Genomic DNA, 8575 nt, shown 5'->3' with positions numbered 1-8575 from the left:
AGGTGCTGTTTTCTCAGCTGGAAACTAGTTTAATTTCCGTCACATTGTATCAGTTTATAAATGTAATGAGAGAATCAATGTCCTGCAGGTCATTAAACACCCAGTGAAGGAAGAAAGGGGCAGGACTATACTGTGAGAAGGTAGAGTCACCCTGGTATTACAATGTTTGGGTTTTTTTTCCCTTTACTTCCCTCTCTCTTTTAGACTCAGAGCATTTAAGGTTGGAAGGGACCAGTGTGATCATCTAGTCTGACCTGCTGCACCTTGCGGGCCAAAAGAGTGCAGCAATCACTCCTGTAATAGACCTGAGAGGGGAGGCAACTCTGTGCTCTGCCCCTACTCCAGGCAGCGCATGGAGGCCGTCTGCCCCCTCCCACAATGGGTGTGCAGAGATGTGCCAGCAGCACTAAGGTGGCTCCCTGCCCACTCTGCCTCTGTCCCTCCATGCCGCTTCCAGAAGTGTCTGGCATGTCCCAGCATCCCCTGGGATGGGGGAAGTGTCTCCATGTGCTGCCTCTGCCCCGAGAACCAACTCCACAGCTCCCATTGGCCAGGAACTGCAGTCAATGGGAGCTCTGGGGGCCGAGCCTGCAGGTAGCGGCACATGGACACTCATTGTCCCCGCTAACCTGAGAGCTGCTATCACAGCGTTATGTGTACTGGTCACTTCGGGAGTTGCAGTGCCCGGGGTAAGCACCACCCCCTCCTGCACCCCAACCCCCAAGCAGAAAGCCCGCACCCCGCACCCAAATTTCCTCCCAGAGCTTTGCTTGTCTTCCTTTCACCCAGAACCATCCTTCCTCTCCTGGGTTGCAAGTAGCCATCCTTGGGAAGCCAAGAGGCAGGCACAGGATCCTACCTCCCAGCAGCCAACTGCACCTCCCCAGACTTTGCAGAATGAATGGTGGCGCTCTACTAACCCCACTTAGACGCACTGAGGGGCTTAGCTTCTGCCCTGCCTTCCTCAGCTCGACTTTCCTCTTTTGCCCCATTCTTGCCTCACTTCCTCCTTTGGCAAGTCACACAAAGGAGGCTAGCAGGAAGAGCCGGCCTCCACCAGCCAACCTCCCAGGGCAGAGGAGACCAAGCCACAAGGCTCCAAAAGGTGACTGGCACAGATCCCCTAGCAATCCTCTGCTGATGCTAAGTCTCTTTCTCAGCTCATTTCCCACCCTCTTTCCTGCAGGGGTTGGGTTTATCACAGGTACATACCGGTGGCAGCAGTAGGAACTTTGCTAGACAGCCAGGGAAGCTGGGAAAAGTAAGCAATTTTGTTTCTGCCTGGTTTTGAACCAGGGACCTTTTGCATGTGAGGCAAACGTGATAACCACTACACTACAGAAACTCTGTCAAAGCCCTTTGCCCCTCCCTTCATAACAGTATAAGAATGGCTATACTGGGTCAGACTAAAGGTCTATCCAGCCCAGTGTCCTGTATGCCAACAGTGGCCAATGCCAGGTGCCCCACAGGGCGTGAACCTAACAGGCAATAATCAAGTGATCTCTCTCCTGCCATCCATCTCCATCCTCTGACAAACAGAGGCTAGGGACACCATTCCTTACCCATCCTGGCTAATAGCCATTCATGACTTAACCTCCATTAATTTATCTAGTTCTCTTTTAAACCCTCTTATAGTCCTAGCCTTCACAACCTCCTCACGCAAGGAGTTCAACATGTTGACTGTGCACTGTGTGAAGAAGAACTTCCTTTTATTTGTTTAAAACCTGCTGTGCATTAATTTCATTTGGTGGCCCCTAGTTCTTATATTATCGGAACAAGTAAATAATTTTTCCTTATTCACTTTCTCCTCATCATTCATGATTTTATATACCTTTATCATATCCCCCTATAGTCTCCTCTTTTCTAAAATGAAAAGTCCTAGTCTCTTTAATCTCTCCTCATATGGGACCCATTCCAAACCTTAATCATTTTAGTTGCCCTTCTCTGAACCTTTTCTAGTGCCAGTATATCTTTTTTGAAATGAGGAGACCACATCTATACACAATATTCAAGATGTGAGTGTACCATGGATTTATATAAGGGCAAATATTCTCTGTCTTATTCTCTATCCCTTTTTAAATGATTCCTAACATCCTGTTTGCTTTTTTGACTGCTGCTGAACACTGCATGGTCGTCTTCAGAGAACTATCCATGACGACTCCAAGATATCTTTCCTGATTAACCGTAACTAAATTATCCCCCATCATATTGTATGTATAGTTGGGGTTATTTTTCCCAATGTGCATTACTTTACAATTATCCACATTACATCTCATTTGCCATTTTTTTACTCAATCACTTAGTTTTGTGAGGTCTCTTTCAAAATCTTTCACAGTCTGCATTGGTCTTAACTATCTTCAGCAGTTTAGTATCATCTGCAAACTTTGCCAGCTCAATGTTTACCCCTTTCTCCAGATCATTTATGACTAAGTTGAATAGGATTGGTCCTAGGACTCACCATTGGGGAGCACCACTAGTCACCCGTCTCCATTCTAAACACATCGATGGGCGAACCTGGAGAAAGTGATGGCAGCCCTTCGATGGGTCAGCTGGCAGAGCAAAGGACTGGAGCCGGAACTGAGGAAGTCATCCTTATGTTGTCCTTCTGACTCCAGCTTGAAGGAGACCTTCTTTTTCTTCCCCATGCTGAGAAAGAGCAAGAGAAGAAAGAAAGATCACGTGAGTCAACTCTTGCTTGGGAGCCACCTACTGAAAATGTAAAAACAAAAAAGTAAAGCCATAAAAGACTTCAAAGCCCACCAGGCCCAACCTCTCTTCTAATATGACAGAAAAGCCACACGTCTCCTGTCTAGGTAGGGATATCCTATTGCCCCACAAGAAGTGGAAGGTCATGTTCAGCCTCAGCAGCACTCGTGGAGCAGGGGGAAATACATGGCTGAGGAAATTCCCTGTAGCCGAAAGATAGGTCTTGAGCATCACAGCTTTGTAGGTAATTACAAGGTCCACTTACGCCACCGGCTGAGCCATTCCTCACAGGCCAGCAACTGCTTCTCCCAGTTTGCATTCCTCACCATGTACCCAACTAAATGCTAGACGGCCCAGCTCATCAACCTACCCAATCTGGCAGCCCTCCTCTTCCACCCTGACTGATAGGGAGGCGTATTAAGCCTCCCTCCCTTAGGCCTTTCATCATTCCTGGGGAAAACCAACACCGCCCAAGTGACTTTGGGACAGTTGGTCAACCAATAGGGCTACCTCCTATGCCAGGCTGCAGCCCAGCTTCAGGACTCAGAGGAAATGGAGCTCCCATCCCCACCTACAGGACTCCAAGCACGACCAGCCTCCTGGATCAAACATCCCCTCTTGTGCTCAAGTCACAACAGCTAGCAGACAAAAGGCAGGCTTTCGTATCATTTGAGAGAGCAAGACAGAGCCTTGGAAGACCCAGCAGGATTAGGTCACACAGGAATTGTCCTCAGATCCTACTGAGACTTCAACTCAGATTGCAGGATTCAAAGTCCTGAGGGCTGCTCTTACACCATGGGACCAATAGGGAACCCCCAGATCTCTGCTGAGTTCTGGTGTGGATGACCCTGCGGGCGCAGCCCTGCATTTGCTCACCAAGTTGGCATGTAACAGTTTGCTGCAACTCCCAGAGGCCTTTCTTAATCCAGACGGAGAGGCCAGTGGCCAGGCGAGGAAGTTTGGGGAGGGATAGCTCAGTGGTTTGAGCATTGGCCTGCTAAACCCTGCGTCGTGAGTTCAATTCTTCAGGGGTTCATTTAGGGAACTGGGGTAAAAATCTAAAAGGGGGTTAGTCCTGCTTTGACCAGGGGGTTGGACAGGAAGACCTTCTGAGGTCCCTTCCAACCTTGATATTCTATGAAAGTGCCCCTTCTATCCTAAGCAGTACATGACCCTTTCTAGGAAAGACCAAGTCCTGGAGGAAAAAAGACTGTTGTGAAATAACATCCTGAGGAGATGCCTTTTTCAGTTGTTGGAGGAGTACCATATGTGGAAATGCTCCCTTTTCACCTGACCAGGGACTTGAACCCTGGGCCCTCAGATTAAAAGTCTGATGCTTTACCAACTGAGCTAGCCTGGCTCATAGAGAAAAGGGCAAGTTTGATGCAGAAGGGAAACTAGTCAAGAAAAAGAGGGCAGAAAATTTGCTACTCTTGCTTCTTTAGCAGCCCTAGGCCCATCTTGCTTCTCCATGTGGCACCCAGAGACATTCTTCTTTTTTTAGTTAAATATCAGATCCAGGAGAAAACACAGTTATACAAAGCAAAACGAAATCACAAACAGTAATGTCATTGGAAATACAAAAATTAAAAAGGAAAAAGCAATTCCCATGACTTTATCATGTCTGGGCCATTCCTGTATCGAGAGCACCTGCTAAGGGCCCTCTGTGCTTACGAGAAACCTGGAGAAACTCATACCACAGCCTGAACATGAAACTCAACTGCTCCCAGGTGCTGCAGTAAAACCCTTTCCCTGCTATGACGTTGCACTCCATATGATTTTATTAAAATATGCTAATGAGTGTGAATATAATGTAACTGGAGTATGCTTTATGCATGTAAGGTAGCATTATAAAGTTTATAATCGACTGTGTGTGTACATCATATTTGTATAAACCGATCATTCTTGTATCTGAAACTAGAAATATGAACAATAACTCTGAGGTCCTGTTGTAATGATGCAAAGTCTGGGCCACTAATAGTGGTTTGCACTCTTGATGGCTCCCATTAACCAGGACAATTGACTGTAGATGGCTCTCTCCTGCACCATCTGTGAGTCAGGCCAGGAAGAATGAAGGCTTGGGGTCTCACAGGACATGTGAGCATGTCACCTGGTACAGGAATCCATCTTAAACGTGGGGCTTTTCCCCAGGAGAGACACAAAAGATTCCTGCCTTGTACCAAAGCTATATAAGGGGGTAGAATAGAAGAAAGGTGGCTGCAGTCATAAGAAATCCCCTAGCTACCACCTGAGCTGGAACAAGGAATATGCCAGGTGAAAAGATTGGGCCCAGACTAGAAATAAGCCTAATCTGCAAAAGAAGCTTATTGGAAGATCTCTGAGGGTGAGATTTTATCTGTATTGAGTTTCATATTGTATTAGGTTTAGACTTGCATGTTTTTGATATATTTTGCTCTATGGAGAATACAAACTCTATAGAGAAGGAAAAGTTAATGCCTTAGAAGATTCTGTGTGTGTGTGTGTGTGTGTTAGATGGATGCGAAGGTGTCTAGAAAACACTCTCCTGTAGTCTCTTTTCTCTGATTTCCTTTGGAAAATTTGAAGCAGGGAGCAAAAACCATTGTCTTCTGAGAGGCTTGAACTCAAAGCCTTCAGATTATGAGACTGAGACACTACCAGCTGTGCTAAGAAGGCTTGGATAAGATTTAGACTCAATGCATATAGAATCCTTCTACAGCCGTGACCGAGCCGGATTGCACTGGAAGAAGCAGGGGGATATGATGCCCAGACACCTTTCCTGGCAGCTAATAGATCAATTTTCCCTGACAGTGAACAATCTACTGGAATTCATGGCAGCAGAGGCTGGATATTTCCAAGCTGAGCACCAGCTTCCACATTTCAGTACTTATTCTCCTTTACCTAGTAGGGTACTTTCCATGTGAATTGGGCAAAACAAGTTGGGGAAGCTACAGGGGTAACAGAAACCAGTATTTAAAGTAAGGCTTGAACTCATAACCCCAGCAGTAGTCCCTTTTGCACTAACCAGTAGCACCACTGCAGTTGCTTTTCAAGCAAAGTTGGGAAGCAGGCAATTATCAGTCTCTGTGGTTCACACCTTTGCCTGGTAACTGAAAGGCTGCTGGTTCATACCTAACTAAAGATGCAACTTTTCAGCAATGAGACTCCAAGATATTTTAACAGGAAGAAAATCTCCTCATTTCTGGTTTAGCCCGATTTGACCCCTTCTGCCTGTCTTCTCCCCCACACCATCTCTTTCCTTCTCCATTGGGGCCATACAGAGAGGAGACCCAGTCACTGAGAATTTCCCTTTTCTCCTTCACAGAGGGCTTTAACGCCCCTTATCTCACTCAGGCTCACAACCACCCAGAGTTCAAAAACTATCCCTCTTCCCATTGGACAAATGAGGGGAGCCTGAGGTCCAGAGAAGGGAAGAGACTTACTCAAGGGCCTACAAAGCAAAGCGGTGGCAGAGCCAGAAAGAAAAGCCACCAATTCCGACTCCTCTTCTAATGGACATCAAACCCCCCAGAGGCAGGGATAGAGCCCAGGAATCGAGATGGTGGGGAAATGTCATTCAACCTGTTTCTGTCAGAAAATCCCATTCAGACTAAACCAGTTTGTTTCTCGAAATCATAACAAGTGGGATAAAAGTTCTTTGCAAAAATATTTTGTTGCAAAACAAAAGCATCTCCTGTTTGTCACAGTGTGTTAAATTGTCTTGTCGCACACAAAAAGGAGACACTTAGATCTCAAACATTAGATAAGATGCTTCTGTCTGAGCTAAGTCATTGCTGCTCTTAACAATTTCAAAATAATTACATACAAATCAAATAGACTATTTCAGCTATTCTATTCTGTGTTAATGTGCTCTGACTAAACGTGATAGGACTCCTCATATTATGCCCTACTCCTAGTGACACTCTCCAATGGATCCCCATCCTCCACCCACTGTGAGGTAGGTAGGAGCAGATCATTATTATCTCTACTTGAAAGAGGGAGAAGCTAAGGCTGAAAAAGGAGAATTGACTTGTCTTATGTCACACAGCCAGTCAGAGGCAGAGTTGGGAATAGGACCCAAGAGCCCTGATTTTCAAACTAACCATCGGAACTTGAATTTCAGACATTGAATGGCTGAATAAAGTGCTCTCAGATGAGCTCCAGATCAACAACAGTGCACAGTAATTATTCAGCAACTATTTGAGGAGAACTGCAATGTTAGAGAAAATCATGAACTGCTCAGAGACAATTAATGCAGAGAAGCAGCAAAATTTGTCAAACATAGAACTGGTTCTGACTTAGTTCCTTGATCTTAAAAGAGAACAACAAGGACCTGAGTCTCCTCCCTGTCAATAACCCCATGCTCAGCCAATCAGGGTAGAGCATGAGGAGGGGAGGCTGAGGGTTATCACCAGAGAGCACAAAGGATGGGCCCGGTCACCAGTGGGGATCACTGTCAGAGCACAATTTCAGCCCCACAGTTTTTGATGGACAATCCACATTGGGAGCTGCAGAGCACTCCCCTGCAATACACACACACACACACACACACTGGTGTTGGGAGGGGAACAGGAGAAAGGACAAAAGAAGCAAGAGATGAAGAGAAAGGAGGGAGGGATAGATGGATGGAGGGAAAGGTGAAACACAAAGGACAAACCCTTATGTCCCCAGTGTTTCTAAGGGACACAATCCCAGGCGTGGAATAAAATACTGCCTCTTTAAGCTCGTGTTTTCGATGCCTAGTTTCAACTCTCACCAGATGGATCAGACTGAACAGGATTCAGACCTCCAGGAGGCTCTTGCCTTCTAAACAGAGATGGTTGTTTTCTAGTAAATTCACTACAAGGGAAGGAGAAAACTCAAAAGAGGTTCCTCCTGGTGCTCACATCCGTAAACCCGAATACCCTGTCAGTCCTCAAGGAGAGACCTGGAGAAGGAGACTTGCTGAAGCAAAGCCACAGGGGTCTCTGAGGTTTTCCTGGCCCCTCGCCCCTGTCCTGCCTGGATGATGTCAGCATCTCTCTGTGAGGTCACCACCTCCCCACCACCTTGAACCAATAGTCTGAGGTGCTGCAAAAGGCCTTTGTGATGTCACTGCCACACCCCTCCCTTGCTGTGCTAATATCTTGCCCCTTGCCAGGGACTCTGGAGGTTTGAGCAACTCCCTGTGGATCACCCCACTCAAGGAGCGTTAGTTCTAGCAAGCAAGCCGGCTAGACAGGAAAATATCAGACGCTGCTGCCAATGCTACGCTCAGTTTTTCAGAAATTAGTTGACTTTATGGCCAGAAGAGAAATTAGAGCTTCTAATCTGACCCCCTGCATATCGCAGGCCTCCTGTATGGAGCTACTTTGGGAGCAAACACATTCCAGAAAGGCATCTAGTCTTCATTAAATGACATCAGGAGATGGCAAATCCACCACTTTCCTTGGTAGCCTGTTCCTGTGGTGAATCATCCTCGCTGTTGAATATTTGTGCCTTAGTTGTAATATGAATTTGTCTCTTTTTACCTTCCAGCCGTTGGGTCTTGTTATGCCTTTCTCTGCTCAATTAAAAAGCCCTCTAACACCCAATATTTTCTCTCCATTAAGGCCCTTCAACACTTCAGTGAAGTCACCTTTCAATCTACTTTTGATAAGCTAAACAGACTGAGCTCTTTCAATAGCTCACTAGAAGGCATTTTTGTCCAGCCCTCAGAACATTTGGTGGCTTTTTGCTTCCCCAGCTCCAATTTCACATCATCTTTTTCAACCGAGGACACCAAAACTGGAGGCAGCATTCCAATATCAGTCTCACTGATACCATGTCACCTCCTGTGACATTAATGACTTAATCTGTAACTGTATAGATCACCATTGCGACCACTGTTCTATATTTGCAGCCAATATGT

General features: G+C 46.2%; 2 non-coding genes across 2 annotated transcripts; both read right to left on the bottom strand.

The window, feature by feature from the left end:
* Positions 1 to 1272: 1272 nt before the first annotated feature.
* TRNAV-CAC (transfer RNA valine (anticodon CAC)) lies at positions 1273 to 1345 on the bottom strand. Its single transcript has one exon. It is a non-coding gene; the product is annotated as a tRNA-Val (tRNA).
* A 2648-nt stretch (positions 1346 to 3993) lies between these two features.
* On the bottom strand, positions 3994 to 4066 carry TRNAK-UUU (transfer RNA lysine (anticodon UUU)). Its single transcript has one exon. It is a non-coding gene; the product is annotated as a tRNA-Lys (tRNA).
* Between the last annotated feature and the right edge of the window lie 4509 nt (positions 4067 to 8575).

Source organism: Gopherus flavomarginatus, chromosome 5, assembly GCF_025201925.1.
Source record: "Gopherus flavomarginatus isolate rGopFla2 chromosome 5, rGopFla2.mat.asm, whole genome shotgun sequence".
Classification (NCBI taxonomy): Eukaryota; Metazoa; Chordata; order Testudines; family Testudinidae; genus Gopherus; species Gopherus flavomarginatus.
The sequence above is the reverse complement of the archived record's forward strand: the minus strand, read 5'-3'. Positions and strand labels throughout refer to the sequence as shown.